This window comes from Epinephelus lanceolatus, chromosome 9 (genome assembly GCF_041903045.1).
Source record: "Epinephelus lanceolatus isolate andai-2023 chromosome 9, ASM4190304v1, whole genome shotgun sequence".
NCBI lineage: Eukaryota > Metazoa > Chordata > Actinopteri > Perciformes > Serranidae > Epinephelus > Epinephelus lanceolatus.
This window is the reverse complement of record NC_135742.1, coordinates 3,584,860-3,599,212: the sequence shown is the minus strand read 5'-3', so window position 1 is coordinate 3,599,212 and position 14,353 is coordinate 3,584,860. Positions and strand designations below refer to the sequence as shown.

General features: G+C 42.9%; 1 protein-coding gene across 2 annotated transcripts in view; it reads right to left on the bottom strand.

Moving 5' to 3' along the window:
* The window catches only part of ttc16 (tetratricopeptide repeat domain 16), an 82,456-nt gene that overhangs the window by 38,415 nt on the left and 29,688 nt on the right, over positions 1-14,353 (bottom strand). Inside the window, exon 1 of one of the 2 annotated variants that reach the window (XM_078171176.1) lies at positions 13,069-13,520. The exons of the other annotated variant lie outside the window; for it this stretch is intronic. The gene's annotated coding sequence lies outside the window, so the exon portion shown is untranslated. Of the gene's footprint in view, positions 1-13,068; positions 13,521-14,353 lie in introns of those variants that run through there. 2 annotated transcript variants of the gene reach the window in all.

Sequence of the window (14,353 nt, the reverse complement as noted above, 5' to 3'; positions counted from 1 at the left end):
TAAACGATCGGCCAAAACGCAACTAGAGTTTACCGTTTTCAGTTGAAATCGTTGTCGTCTAAACGGGGCCACAGACTCCACACAGAAGGGCTCCCCCCCACAGGTTCGAACCAGGAACTCTCTTGCTGTGAGACACCAATGATAACCACTGCACCACTGTACTGCCTGGATTTTGGGTTACTGCAGCAAATAAGATCTGTGGGAAACAAACGTTTATGACACATTTTGTTCAGCAAGTCTTCACAGATTGTCACCACTTTTATGATTTTTGAACCCTTAATGCAATCACCAGTTATTTAAAGCTATAGACTATAAAAAAATTACACCATGGTCACATGACCATGTAAATCTAAATGATTTATTTTTTCAATAAACAAACACACCAGGTGATTAAAACTTTCTCCTACACTGTTCAGCTTGTCTCGGACAGGCTGCTAGCCATGCACCTGCTAATGTGTTCTTACTTTTGTTCTCTGATAACTTCAGATACAGACATCAAGGATGTTTTTACCTGGAACCGTATTATCTGTAGAGATCTCCTCCTTTCCAAAACAAACAGGCCTGGTGATTTAAACCGGTAAAAACACTGAATAAAGCAGTTTCACTTTAAAAATCAGTGTTTTTTTGATGCTGTTTGGCTCGTTGTGGAGGGGCTGCTAACTGACACTTAAAAACAAGAAAACACAAATGTCCCCGTCTAGAGTCAGTGTTTGGTTTGTCTGTTCTGGGCTACCGTAGAAACATGGCTGTGCAAAAGGTAATCTTGGTAGATGAGGAGCTGCTGTCTGTGTAGATAGACACAACTCATTCTAAGGTAACAAGCACACAATGGTCCTTATTTTCAGGTGATTATACACTAAACATATTTATCATATTATGTGCCATTTCTGCCAAGATATCTCCCTAAATCCTACACACCAAAGATCTAATATATAGACACACTTGAATGTTTTGACGAGTCTCAGTTTCATGCACACACTTTCACATGTACATGCACACTTTTTGCGTTTTTTGCACGCTCAAACTCATTGTTTTCAATAAGGATGTGTCGCTCTTAAATGCCTTCCTGAGCACCGATTTTTCAGGGTGCGACGGCTGCACCCTGAGATAAACCGAGTTCAGTTTTTGGAACAAAGCAGCACACATCACATGTCATGCGACGAGCAACAACCATTCACAGCCGACAGATATCTTTCCCTTCATCCATACATATCAGTCTGTGTTAAATATGGAAAAGTTGATCATTTTGGTGCAGAACTGCCAGAGCTTTGCGTCTGTTCCACGGATGATATGCCCACACACAAACAGCACCTGGAAGAAGATCTGGACTCAGCTCTGCACCTCAGATGCAACCTACCGCCGCCTTCTTGAAAGCTGGCACAGAAAAGGTACAAAAGTAGCACCCAGTGCCCAACCTCGCGTTTTCCAGACACCTACACTTGAACTGTTTTTGCCTTAAGTTAAAATCATAAAATCAGATTTATTCCTCAATAAATGACAAACAAATATATGTTAATGGAAACTCTTGAAAATTTGTTGAAAAAAAAAAAAAACACACAAAAAATCCCCAAAATGTTCAACTCTTTAAGGCAAAACTTCAGGGAGACACTCGCGGTTGCAACGTCTGAATCAGCAGAAGTCTGAAGAGCTGAATGATTTCTGGAGGTTCTGCGCTGCACTTTCGCACACGTATACCTCCACACACACACAAAGACACACACAGAGAGACACACACGCAGACAGGGCTTCTAGGAAAAGGTTCATAGTACATCCCGTGTCCTCACGTCCAGTTAGGCAGCCTTGTTAAAATAAGCAAACAGCTCGTCTCGCCCTGTTTGCAGTCTGGCTTTCTCTGGCACTAAATATTGGTGACAGGTGTCTTAAAGCAGGCGCAGCAGCACCTGGACTTCATTATCCAACCAGACACAGCTGGAGCCCGGCCAGCTGCCAAACACACACATACAGAGAGAAGGAGAGGAGACGGACACTCAGTCAGACACAGCTGCACATGTGTATACACTCAGCCAGTGGCGTGACTGGCTACACACACATACACGTTGGCCACCGCGTACGCTCGTGCTCAAGCTCGATGCACGTGCACGTGCATGTACAGGTATGCAAATGCTCCAGCATGAATGTACACACTCGCACACTTACACACTTTCTCTTGGACTCACTGACTCACTTTGTACAACCACACTTAAGAGGATCATCATGGACACAATACTTTCCTTATCCCAAAACCCTAAACTGAGTCATCACAGCTACTAACCATAACTTAAACCTGAGTTTACACTTCAGACTTCAACCGCTGCCCTAAAATGGCTCCTCGACGGTGTGGACAGGTCAACGTGTCTTTAATTTGGCTACAATATCCTCAGGTTTGTCACCCCACCTCATTTTGTGCCTCGACTGAAACATCACTATTTTTAACACAAACTTTGCGTAATTGTCCTCAGTTTGCAGAAATGTTCTTCCTATAATTCACTTCGGTCAACTAACCCCGTTTTGCCACAGCGTCTTTATTTTGCCACGACGTCCTCACTTTACTGTAACAGGTTTATTTTTGGAATAACGTTCTCATTTTACTGAAATAATCAAATTTTGCAGAAATGTCTCCACTTGGCTGAAAAGTCCTCACTTCACCACAATGTCCTCACTTTGCCAAAATATCCTGACTTTGCCAGAGTGTCCTCACTTTGGTCAATTACCCTCTTTTGTCACAATGTCCTCATTTTGATAAAATGCCCTAATTTTGCTGCAAAATCCTCACTTTGCCACAATGTCCTTACTTTTTCATGATGTCCTCACTGTGCCACAGTGTCACCACTTTGCCGCAATGTCCCGTTAGAGTGTCCTCACTTGGCTAAAGCTTGCTCACTTCACCACGGTGTTCTCACTTTTGTCAATTATCCCTCTTATGTCACAGTGTCCTCACTTTGCCTCAATGTCCTTACTCTGCAAAACGTCCCCATTTTGCCCTTATGTCCCTATTTTTTCACGATGTCCCCATTTTGCCACATGTCCTCCCTTTGCCAAAATATCCTTACTTTGCTAGAGTGTCCTCACTTGGCTAAGGCTTTCTCACTTCACCACGGTGTTCTCTTTTGTCAATTATCCTTTTTATGTCACAGTGTCCTCACTTTGCAATAATGTCCCCACCAACTTTGCCACAATGTCCCCACTTTGTCACAATGTCCTTACTCTGCAAAATGTACCCACCTTGCCCTTATGACCCTACTTTTTCACGATGTCCTCATGTTGCCACAATGTCCTAATTTTGCCGCAATATCCTTACTTTGCCACAATGTCCTTACTCTGCAAAATGTCCCCACTTTGCCCTTATGTCCCTACTTTTTCACAATGTCTCCACTTTGCCGCAATGTCCCGGCTTTGCCACGTGTCCTCCCATTGCCAAAATATCCTTACTTTGCTAGAGTGTCCTCACTTCGCTAAAGCTTTCTCACTTCACCGTCAATTATCCTTTTTATGTCACAGTGTCCTCACTTTGCCATAACGTCCCCACCAACTTTGTCACAACATCTCCATGTTCTCCACAATGTCCACACATAACCACAGTGTCCTCACTTTGGCCAACTATCCTCGTTTTGCCACAATATTCTGATTTTGATACAATGCCCTCAGATTACCACAGTGTCCACACTTGGCTACAACGTCCTCAATTTGCCACAGTCACTTTGGTAAACTGTCCTCATTTTGCTATAATGTCTGTAGTTTACCAGAATGTCCTAGGTTTGCAGAAATGTCCTTCCTTTTCCACAACGTCCCCACTTTGCCGCAATGTTCTTCCTGTGCCACAATGTCTTCACTTTGTCACAATGTCCTAATGATTTGGTCCTCACACAGACAGAAGTAAAAGGGCGCACTCATAGAGAAACACCCCAAACTTCTGCATCTTTCCTGCTCACTATGGGTCCTTCTGGCTCACACACACACACACACACACACACACACAGGATCAGTTCGCCAAACAGGGTCTTCCTCCTTCCTCCTCCTCTTTGCTGTCATTTCCCAGCCAGCCTGGCAGGGCAGGCACAGAGGATAAAAGTAAACACTGTCCCCTCATCCTCCCTGTCTCCCTCACCCCTGTACCATCCCCACCCTGATGGCCCCCTGGGGCCCCTCGCCTCGCTGTCTTGTTTTTGTAGCGCTGGCAGCCTCAGCAGACAGACAGACAGCAGTAGTCTGTCCCCTAGGAGGCCGGACTGGATCGCAGCACTCAGACCGATATATCAGACCAATACTGGACGTTTATTATCTAATACTGGATATCAGCCAGGCGCTGTCGGCCACCTGTGATATGAATATCATACTGTTAAATGAAAATGTTTCGCAGGTTTTGAATAAGTTAGCGCTGAAACGATGATTCAATAAGTATTGACAGAAAAACAATGGACAAGTTAACAGAACACATGACTCTGGTGGGACAAGGGGAGGTGGACTCTAAGTTTGCATCAGTGATGCTAATGAAAAAAATCATGAGTTGAAGCTCTACAATGACACATACGTCACTGTGAAAACAGAAATGAGACTGGAGACACTGGTGTGGCTTTTTTTTAGATGGAAAAAATGACAATGGACAAAGGACCTTGAAGTGACAACGAAGGTGATGTCTTGGATGTGTAAGAAATCCAAAATAATTGGGCAGAAGAGAAAACCCTACAGTTTCAAACGCCCAATTCACCCATCCACACCCCATCTCTTTCGTAAACAGGACGCACCGCTATGCTTGCGTCCTTGTAAGAGTTGTCATGGACACTTTGGTTCACACTGTGCAGCAAGGAAGCACACAGGCCAACCTAAAACCATCAGGTTATACAGTTCTGACTGTCTGCTGCTGTTATTACAAATATAGCTACTGTACACACATCTTGACAGCATTACATTCCAATGAAATACTGTCACCAAATCTGATCATCATACATCAGCATGTTGGTTTACATATTTCCTACAGAGGACCTCACTACTGTGACCCACTGTGAAGCAGGTAAAGAAATATTGCTATCATGTTCATATGCCAGCTGGACAAAAGAATACTGGTCAGAAGTCTACACCACAAACTAATGGACTGCATTGACTTTTATCCAAAGCACTTTTTCAATCTGCCCCTCGTTCACATGCTCACTTACGACTGATGGAAGCAAGCTACCATGCACAGTGCTGGTCTGATCATCTGGAGCTATTTGGAGCTCAGTGTTTTGCCCAAGGACACTAAAGCCCAATTCCTTTTTAAATTTTTCCCCTCTACCCCTCATTTTCGATGGCCACATTGCCATCATCTGTATCTTCATTGTCACTCATGGTATTTACATAAACAGATGCGACTATGGCAATAATAGTTTTACCACAATGACATTTGCCATTTATCTGATGACAGGAGAAAATGCAGGCTACGCTTGTGATCGTTCACAACGCAGGTTTCACGTTTTCATTTGATCAAACATGTCATCAAAAAGCCTAAAAAAAGAACACTACAAGGCCACTAGCAAGGCTCTGGAGGCTAATGCTAACAACCTGTGCTCCTACCCTGCCAGCCTGAGCTGGGACACACTGCCTGCATGAGCAGCGTGAGATGGCTACCTTGCTGAACTGCTGCAGCTAGTACAAATGTAGTGTTCACAAAGACAGCGTAGCTGCTGTGGCGCAGCTGTAGAGCTGCCTGTTGCTATGAGTACCGTATTTCCACAATAAAAAGCTGCTACTCCACTAATTTATAGAGCCGTGAAAACCACTGCATTGTCGACAACACTCTCTACCCCATTTCAAATCACAACTCAAAACCCATCTGTTCCAGATTGCATATTCCCTTTAATTGCCCACATCCATTTTTACTTTGTGTCACTCTTGTCTGTTGTTTTTATTTATTTTAATTGTGATTTTAATTGTGTTTTTAATGCTCTGTAAGTGTCCTTGAGTGTTGAGAAAGGCGCTTTTAAATAAAATGTATTATTATTATTATTGTTGTATTGCAGTCCTGCAAATATTTCAAAATAAAAGGCCTTGTGGTACCAAACAAATGGATTCTGTCCACAGAAACGGTGTCGGAAGACTTTTATTTTGAAACAGAAACAGGAAGTGTTGAGTTAAAAATAACAATTTATATTTTTCAAGTCTGTAAATAGTCCTTGAAACTGCAGTGAAATATGGAACGATGTCATTATGATTATCAAAACGCGGCGCCTCAGCAGCATGGCATGTGGTTACTCTAACCTGTCAACATGGCGCCAAACCAAAAATCAAGAGGTTTAGTAATGCACACGCACTGCTCATGCAGGCAGTGTGGCCCACACAGTGGTAGCGTAGTGGTAAGAAGCGTAGCAAGTTTGCCGCTGGACTTAAGTTAAATTTCTGGCGTCATATACCATCAGAGGGGGAGGGGCTGCAACATGGAAATACGTTAGAATGTGGTTAAGCACATATCAGCAATAACATGTCACGTTAGCTAGCTAACTAGCTACCAAGACATTAGCATACTGCTAGTCTTTTTTTGTTTGTTTTGTTTTGTTATGCTTGTTATAAAGAAAAAGACTACAATACATTGAAACAATATTAAACTAAGATAATATGATGGTTAACATATTTTTAAAACCTTTATTAACAAAGACAATGTATTTGTGTTTTTCTTTTGTTTCCTTGTGTTCTGTTTGTCTGCTGCCATCTTGCCTCTGAAAAACCTCAGTTTGGAGGTCCATGTAGTCCTGACACTTGGCCCTACCCCTCTGTCCCAACTAGAATCAGCACACACTACCCATAGACACGAATGTGTAAAACAGAGGGTAAGAGCTAAGTATGTATAGAAGTGTACTGAAATTGAGCTTTTGACATGTGGACAAGAGGAACCGGGGGTCACACTGACAACCCTACAATTAGTGTATGACGTGCCAAGCCCCTACACGTGTTGGGTCTACAGGCAAGCTGTAACTATGCACTTTGTAGAGGCTGACACTAAAGACCATCAAGCAATACAAAGGTCCTGCACTGGTCTTCAAGTTTCGCCATAGCGACCACATTTTATCAGGGTACGCTAAAGCATGTCTAATGTACGAAGATGGAAACAAATTAGGCAGTTCACAGAGAGGAGCCAGAGAGGAAATGTCCTAAACCAGCTTCAAACCTAGGACACTTTAGTCACATGCTGAAAACATAAAGTCACAACAGTAATATGCATAGTTTCAGTTGAGAGACTGATGGTGAGATGGTAGTGACAATTTTCTTGATTAGATTTGCATGAAAACCACTGCAGAGTTATAATTTTTTAAATATTAGTGACACGAAAACGTGGTATGACATATTGGTGATTAGACAAATCCCACTGTGCTGCTGTCTGCCTTCCAGAGCCCATATCGGTCAGACTCAGGGAGGCGTGTGGGGTGGTTGTGGATGTCTGCTTGTCAGCGGGCAGACTCATTCCTTCTGCCTTTTGCTCTGTGAGCCAAACTCTCTGCTCTTTCCTCAGTGGCGGTCCCTTCTCAAGTACACATGCAAAGTGGAAAATGGATCTAGGCTCTCCTCGGCCTCTTGTATACAAAAAAAAGACCAAGAGAGCCAACAAACAGACAGACAGACAGACAGCTGGGCAGACAGACAAAGAGATGGGGAGGGAGGATGATGGATAAGAGACAGAGTGAGAAGAAGAAAGAAGGAAAGACTCAGTGGACGAGTAAACGAGGCAGTCTGAGAAGTTGAGGAGAGGTCAGTGGAGTTTAGTTGACCCCGGGGCAAACAGAGGCCAGGGTAGATTGCTCACACTTGACCTCTGACCTATTTATTGACTCGGCCTTCAGTGCCGGCTTTCCCAGGAAAACAACCAGGCTCGGTTCATCTGTGTTACATTCGCTCGCAATGAAACAAAAACTAAATTACTCTGGAGCAGGTTTTACGAAGGCAAGTGAGCCCATTAGTGGTTTGTCTGACCGCCAGACTTCTTGGAACAAGTCTGTGCAGGGTAGCATGTTGGTAAAGTATGAAATGCTGCCACTCCAAAAAAAAAAAAAAGCAAAAGAGCTTTATCTATTTACAAACTATACAATGACTGCTGTCTTCACATTGTATGAAAATACTTGTGATCATAAACAGAGGATTAATCCCAATTAAGGCCTAACAGTTGAAGTACAGCCACCTGTGGAAACTTCAGCGACAGAAAGTCGTCTCGACAAAACAAAAAGCACAAATCCAACTGCCTGGAACAATAATGCTGAAAAAGTGGTTTGAGAAGTTCATATGGATGATTTTATTCTCTTTTTAAAGCATAGCATTGCCAGCTGTCACCACTCTAAATCCAAGCTAACCACAGCTACTTTCTGCAGGTAGAAACTAAAGTTGGGTCGGTTTCTGGTTTTGCCAGTCCAGTCTGCTGTGCAAGCTTAGACCAGTTTCATGGCTTATGCAAACTAGCTAAACCAGCATTTGTCATTATGACACATTCTGGCAAATTAAAAGGTAGCCTACATCAACAACCTGTGCTGAAGCTGTTACGTCATGTTGTATTGCATAAGTGATAAGCAGTATGACAAAACAATTAACACAATATTATGTTTGTCCATAAATGGACTAAAGGAGCCACTCGTGTCTCACAGGTGGTGAGTCAAGCACAGCAACGTAAAGAAGATCAAATTTCTGAGATGGGAGTCGAGCAGCACACGTGTTTGTTTACTAGAAAGTTTATGTGTTTTTTGGGGTGACGAGAGAAGACATGGCAGAGTCAGTCTCTCAAGAAAACTCAAACCGTGCCAGTAAGGCAACGTTTTGGTCTTGTTGCCTGCTTTGAAAGCACCCCAGTGGACGAGGAACGGCTGATTCATGAAGTTGTAATGAGGAATTATCTTTATGAAAGCTACTTATTTCACTACAAAAACCCAAATAAGGTGGCAGATGGCTGGAGGGAGGTTAAAAGGGAGCTGAAAATTTCTGACAAATGACCATCGCTACAACAGCCTACTTGCTGCTGTCAATACTATATTCATTTCCAGTAAATAACACAATATAAAATATATGTTTGTTTAAAAGGTACCGTTTAATTGTAGGAAGACAGCAGGAAGACTACTTTCCCGTCTTTTCAGTGGTTATGTCTCCAGTCTGATCTTGTGAACACGGCTGATAGCTACGTAGTTTGTTTACATGACGTAAGGGATGGGAATATTTGGGATGTAATGTGGGAAGACAGCACTGATGTTATGCAATGCATTGCCAAACTTGGACGCTCGTTTGCTGTAGGGACATGATGTCAGAGCAGCTGCTGAGTTAACTGGGACAACTCGTAACACCTGGTAAAATTCAGTATACCGGTCCTGTCTGTTGTTTGGCTCAATATCAAACCAGTCTGAAAATTTTCACATTGGCCCAAGCCTCGTAGAAACTTTAAAGGCCACATTTTAAGACTAAAAAGGATGAGTACTTTCAAACTAAAAAACACAGTTTGTTGTGAGTGCCTCAGGGTAACATCTGATTTGACTCTTATCAAACATTTTGACATGGCACTCGGTACTGCATGCGCATTCCTTTTACAACAACAAACTAAAATTGAAGTTCAGTCAGATCTCCTGTTACAGTAATTCTTCCAGTTGTGAAGGGGTTCCAGGATTCATTCGTCACATGGCAGCCGTGGCGGCGGCAAGTTTGCAGCCACTTTTAGAACTGAGACATGAGACTGAAGATTATGCTGATCATAACTACATTAAACAACCTATCTGAGATACAACTCTACGAAACAAAACAAGTCTTTTGCAAGTTTTTGACTCTAATACAATGCATGCTGGAAAGTATGGCAGTATTTCTGAACATTCACAAGCCTCAACAGGATTATAACTTCTAAAATGACTCTGGTCTTGAAGTTGACCTGACATGAAACTGGCATCTAGTTTACTAATAGCTGTTATTTCACTTGCATTTAAATGTCCATCAGATGTATATCACTGCGGGTGGATAATGTAGTATAATCAGTATAATGCAAATGCCTCACCACCACCACGGCCCTCAAAGTAACCATTAAGGTGAATAAGCACATCTCTAGAGAACCGCTGCATTAGACTGCAGTGGTTCTAGCCAAGTGTACCTAATAATCTGGCAACTGAGTGTAGTTCTTTAAATGTTGTTAAAACACATCAGTGTTTTTAACCAGATTTAATCCAGTTTTTACTTTGACTTCTTGACGTTCTATGAATCACGAAATTGGTGCTTTTTAGGTATTTAAATGAGTTAGTGATAAAACGTTAGAGTGACGTCCTCAGTTGAGGGAAATGAGCTTAATATTTGATACCTGAGCCTCAACCACAAACTAATCATCTGAAGTGACTCCTAACTTTAACACTGACCCCAAATATGCCTGATGTTAACACCAGGAGTCCTTCCTTGATATTTTTTTACACTATTAAAAAAAATTCACCAGCCAAATGACCATGTATCTTTTAATTATGCACCTCGTTACAGGGAATTCATGAAGAAAACTTTTTCTTGCATGCTTCCATTGAAAAAAGAAAATTCTTGATGAATATAAGTCATACGGGTCCATGTTTAACAACAGCAAAACTATCTCAAAAGAACAGTTTACACAACTCGTGCAGTACAATCCAAGTCTTATTTATCAAGTCCAATGCTCAGTACTTCCCAAACATGCATTTTTCCTAAAGCTTTGGTATTTAAAACTGAACTGAAAGGAAAACTTACCTATGCTCTCTTCAGAGCAAGACTCCGCTGACAAAAATAGTCACTGAACTCTGGAGCTGTTGGTCGACTGCCACCTCAATAAGTAGTTTGGTTGTGTTATCGTGTGACTTAGTGAATCGTAACTAACACTTAAAAACAACAAAGTCACACATGAACACAAACTAACCAATCGATCGAGGCAGCGGTAGACCAGCAGTTCCTGCTCCGAGTCTGGTTCTGAAGAGAGCATGGATCATTTTCAGTTCAGTTTTAATACAGAATTTAGCAAAAATGACTGTGCTTGGGAGGTACTGGATAAATGGGACTTGAATTATACTGCACGAGTAATGTAAAAGGATGTTTGGATATAGTTTTGCTGTCGTTAAATGCACTCCTGGTTACTTTAATTCATGAGAAATGTTCGCTTATTTTGGATTCTCCATTCACTGTGGAGTAGGGCTGTCCCGAATTCCATTTTAAGGGCTTCAAAGCTATGGTGATAATTACCCGCAAGTATCCACAGCTCTGACGGGACGCTACAGGAGGCTGTCGTGGGGTGGGGGTTCTGGGTAACAGTAATGAATCATATTCATATATGCTTATCAACCAACTGCATATGAGCTAACTTTAGTAAGACAAAGTGCTACTATATGGTTGTGTAAGACAGAGTGATAGAGAGAAGGAAAGGAAGGTGGACTATTGCAAGCATTATTATTTATAACTCAGAATACCATGTGTCAGGCCTCATCACTACATACAACGTAACTGATTAACCTTGGGTTCCGGCAAATTTTCATGGACAAATTTTCAAAACTTTTCCATGACTTTTCAAGGACCCATACAAACAAATGTCTTTACCCATTTGTCTGGCATTTTTTAAACTTAATTTCCATAATCGTTTTTCCTGTTAGGGCTCGTGAGGCAGCTGGAGCCTATCCCAGCTGACACTGGGCAGAGGCGGGTTCACCCAGGACAGGTCACCAGACTATCACTGGGCTGACACATAGAGACAGACAACCATTCACACTCACATTCACACCTACGGACAATTTAGAGTCACCAGTTAACCTGCATGTCTTTGGACTGTGGGAGGAAGCTGGAGCACCTGGAGGAAACCCACGCTGACACAGGGAGAACATGCAGACTCCACCCCACTGTGGGGTTGGAACCCCCCACCCCAGGTTCAAACCAGGAACCCTCTTGCTGTGAGGCGACAATGCTGACCATTGCACCATGTGCCGCCAGATTCAAACTTCCAAACATAATTTCAGTTAGCTGTCATACACGAAGGGAGATAGAGAACACAGGGAGAAAATGACAGTAAACAAAATGTCACACACTGGTGCATATTAGAGCTACGCTACGTCGACAGCCAAAGAAAATTACTTTGCAGATACGTTACATTACATGGAAGGTTATCTGTGGAGGATTGCCGTAACAATTACATTGCACACAACAGAATTCCATGACTTTTCCAAAATTTTTACCCTGTTAACTACAGTTGTGGATACCCATTTGCAATTTGTCTCAACCTTTCCTTTTTCTTGTTGAACTGCAGCTTTAATGCTTGAAGTGGGGGTCCCTGACTGCACTGAGAACCCCGGCGTCATTTTTGTCTGACATGTGCCACCTCCTGTCAATTTCCTCCGCCATTTTAGTGGTGAAAAAACTTCTGGTTCAGATCTACTACGGAGGTGTGCAAGAAAAATTACATTTGCTGCATGAACACAGGGTGAGCAAATGGTCATTTTGGGGGGTGAGGTATACCTTTAAGAGAAAGTTTAGTAAGTTATGAAAGTGAAACTCGACAGGCAAGAAGTGGAGAGATTTCTTCCTGTAATTCTCTGCAACAGTCTCGAGCCACAAAAACCAGAATCCACAGTTTGACAAGTAGCACTGGCACGCACGTTCGCCTCTACCTCACCAGTTACATACACCAACACACACACACACACACACACACACACACACACACTCCCTTACACACACACATTTCCCAACAGCTGACAAGTTTCCAGACAGACTCTGGCCTCTCCAGGCACACACACATACACACATGCATGCCTGCACGAAAACACACACACACACACACACACACACTCCTGAAAGAGAGTCAGCATTATTTTGTGGATTTGTTTTGGTCTGGTGCAAAACACAAGTCTCATTGGCTCTGGTGCACCTCGTAAATACACACACACACACACACACAGCAGATGCAAACCACACCAGCACATGCAGACATGCCAACAGCCAACACACACACATCATAAACACACACTAGAACATGTGCACACACTGAATTACAAAGTACACTATGAAGCACACACAAACTCTAACACAGTACACACACACACACACAAACACACACACTCACACAGAGGAGGTTTCAAATATTTACCCACTCACCTCGCCTGCAGCAGTCCAAGGGCGTCTCGGTTTGTGTTTAGGATGCCGCTCAGTGTGTGTGTGTATGTGTGTGTGTGAGTGTGTGTGTGTGTGAGTGTGTGTATGTGTGTGTGTTAGCGTGCCAGCGACAGCGGTGGTGTGTTGTGGTGTGTTGGTGAGCGCTGCTGTCGCTGTGGAGTGAAGAAGGAGAGACAGACAGAGGGAGGAAGAAAGAGGGGAAGGGAGGGAGGGAGGTAAGGTGTGCTCTCCCTGCATCCCTCTTCCTCCTCCTCCTCCTCCTCCTCCTCCTCCCTGGTCAGCAGGAGCAGCAGAGTGGCAGCGGAGGGAGAAGGTGGGAGGATCAGAGGAGATAGAAAAAAAAAAAAAAAAACTAAACAGGAGCAACCCTGGCTGGCTGCTCTGCCTTCATTCCCTCTGACTGTTTGTTTCTCTACATCAGTTTTGGGCATCTCCACTTTACTAAAGCTCACATGGAATAAAAAAATCTACACAAATAAAAACTTCACATAATTATATTACATCCACATAACCGCATTCTCATTAAAAACAATTACAAAAAGCCTCCCCCAGCTGCTAAAATGCTTTCAGGGTCTAAGAGGAGTGAGATGTCAGACCCCGAACTGGATGAAGAGGGAGCTGAGCCGAAAGGCAAACCTTTTGATTTACTGGTCCATCTATGTCCCAACCCTCACCTCTGGTCATGAGCTCTGGGTAGTGACTGAAAGAATGAGATCGCGCATACAAGCGTCAGGGTTCCTACACATTTGGAATTTCAAAATTCCATACTTTTCCATACCCTAATTTCCAGACTTCTCTGCATTTATTTATTTATTTATTCCAGAGAATATGCGACATCTGAGTAAATACATCAGTGTATCATATTTCACATCATATTTAATTATTCTTAATAGGCGATTGTAGCCAAGTACCACAATGGCATGCAAATAAAAACTCAGGTAAGTTCAATGTCTGGGCTGAGGCAAAAAGGTTGGGACTCTGGGTGCAAGCGATGCATTAACGAGACATCTGTGTTTTTTCCTTTCATGTGGCTCAGAATCACCTTCTCCCCCATGTTGGCGATGTCAAACGATTTCACACAAAGCTTGCATCTAGCTCTGTGTGTAAATTGGGAATCCTTGGCCAACCAGCATTTATATACGGTATTGTCAAGCCATCCATCCAAAAACTTGCATCTACCCATTGTGAACCACGTGAAACTCGTCTTCTTGTCAAAGGTGCAGTGTTGGAGTGAAACTTGATACCTGGGGGGTGGAGGAGGGTCATG